Source organism: Octopus bimaculoides, chromosome 25 (assembly GCF_046866305.1).
Source record: "Octopus bimaculoides isolate indiv1 chromosome 25, ASM4686630v1, whole genome shotgun sequence".
NCBI classification, from domain to species: Eukaryota; Metazoa; Mollusca; class Cephalopoda; order Octopoda; family Octopodidae; genus Octopus; species Octopus bimaculoides.
The window spans coordinates 8,040,974-8,043,473 of record NC_142952.1 but is presented as its reverse complement, the minus strand read 5'-3'; the positions used below and the strand labels follow the sequence as shown (position 1 = coordinate 8,043,473).

At 35.9% G+C, this 2,500-nt stretch overlaps 1 long non-coding RNA gene across 3 annotated transcripts in view; it reads left to right on the top strand.

Annotated features, from left to right (window-relative positions):
* The window catches only part of LOC149131064 (uncharacterized), a 58,338-nt gene that overhangs the window by 29,037 nt on the left and 26,801 nt on the right, over nt 1-2,500 (top strand). The window lies entirely within an intron of this gene.

Here is a 2,500-nt window from a genome sequence, read left to right as displayed (position 1 = left end):
TCGATAACGGATGAGGAATGGAGCATGTCCGCGCATATTTTTGTTATATTTCATGTTTTTCTGCATGTTTCCTTATCGTCCTCAACGTGACACATTTTTATTATCACTCACACACAGGCACTGACACAGACATACAAATACCCCCCCCCCCCACACACGCACGCACACACACACACACGCACGCACGCACACGCACACACACACACACAGAGGCATATGTGCCTACATACATAGATGTGTACGTGTGTACGTCATATGTAATCTGAAACGTCTCAATGTGTATATATATGAGTGCGTTTACATATATGTATGTATATATATATATATATATATATATATATATATATATATAGATAGATAGATAGATAAATACAAATATATACATAAACCCGCACACAGACATACTCACCCATACATATTTATATACGATGCTCAATCAAATGTATTTTTCGAATTCCCACTGATGATGTTTGGCAACTCGGATTTCCATATTATATCATTAATTTCATGTAAATTCTTGACGAGTCGTTGCTAACGTTTCATTTTTTAATTTTTATATGAACATTACTTGTTAAAAAAATTTTATTTTTTGCAACTTTGATATTAAGTGGTCATAAAATTGCAATTACAACCATTTTATGTTGCCTTTCGAAAGGATAGCTGAGTACAAGGTCAGCGGCAAAAGAAATTAATAATGCGGAAGGTCTAGGAATAGTCAACAAACGTGTAACACAAAACTGGTTCAGACAAGTGAAGGCAGGTGACACCTGACCTGCGTCGAAGACAAACCAAGGTCAGGGAGATCTGTTGTCGAAGATGACGCCTCGCTGGAAACAATTGAACAACAGTCAAGCACAAATACTATTACATTGTTGGTAGAACTTGGTCTTTCACACAGTACCATCAGTGGACAGCGCCTTAAACTCAGCCTTGTGAACAGACGATGTCGAGAAGACCCTAATGAACTGACCGATGATAAAGCTGAACGGCGTGTGGACATTTGTAAGCAACTGATGGCAAATTCTCGAGATTCAAGATTTGGTCATCGAATTGTAAATAGAGATGGAAAATGGATCTATTTTCGTAAAACTACTACTCCATATATATATATATATATATATATATATATATATATATATATATATATATATATATATAACCCTAACCCGTAACTTAGCGGTTCGGCTAAAGAGACGGTAGAATAAGTACTAGGCTTCCAAAGAATAAGTCCTGGGGTCGATCAGCTCGACTAAAAGGCGGTGCTTCAGCATGGCCACAGTCAAATGACTGAAACAAGTAAAAGAGTAAAGAGAATAATATATATATATATATATATATATATATATATATATATATATATATATATATATATATATATACACGCATATATGTATATCTACCTGGTCATATTCCAGAGTAGCAAATGCGACATAAATTGCTTGCAGCCTTGCTGTATGTATGTGTGTATATGTATGAGCAAGTATGCATGTATGTATATATGTGTGTATGTATGTATATGTGTATGTATGTATTTATGTATGTATGTATATTTATATCTATGTATATATGCATGTATAAACTCACATTTGCATACGTATTCCATGTTATTATTTTCCAGAATATTGAATGGACCATAAAATGTTTATCATACATACTATGGAGAATATGATGTGTTAAACATTTATAGATGTAACAATTGATTAAATTTTTATGGTTTGCAAACACAATATTTCAGCAGTGTTTAAAAATGTCGCTATAATTCCAGGATGCTATTAAATGATTGTAAATAGAAGGAAACCACAGAACAAAACGAAGACAATGGTTCACATTTTAAAACTAGCATTTCAGAAAATTAGATTGAGGAAACTATCAAGGGTAGAATATCTAGTGCAAAACCTGACATTGAATGAATAAATCAGTTATATATGGATCAAAACAGCTTGATTCAAATTTGTTGATAATCTTGAGTTTCAAGCGCGATGCTAGTCGTCAGCCATTTTAAATTTAAATGACAGAAGTTGATTGTTATTACGGTAAGGTGGGCTGCGATTGGTCGAGGAAGGTTACGCGGTGTCGTGGTTTGATGTTGATAGATACATGGCTAACAGTTAGCTGGAGATTACTGCATGGCGAATAAGAAATTGCCCACGTGGAGGACAGGAAATAGACTAGAAGTCGGTCAGGTTGTTGGACAGAGGGGGAAGTAGGAAGGGGTGGCATGTGCAAGTATATGCCAGTATATGCTTAACGGCATTTCATCAGTTTTGCGTTCTGAGTTCAAATGCTGTCAACTTTGCATTTCATCCTTTGGCGAGTCGATACAAGTACCAGTTTTGCACTGGTGTCGAGGAAATTGACTTGTCCTCTCCCCAAAATTGCTGGCCTTGTACGAAATTTGATATCAATAATAAAGCTTGCTTTAAGGTAGGGAGCTCGCTGGAACGTTGCTAGCACTCCGGGCGAAATGCATAGTAGCATTTCTTACAGCGCTTTACGCTCC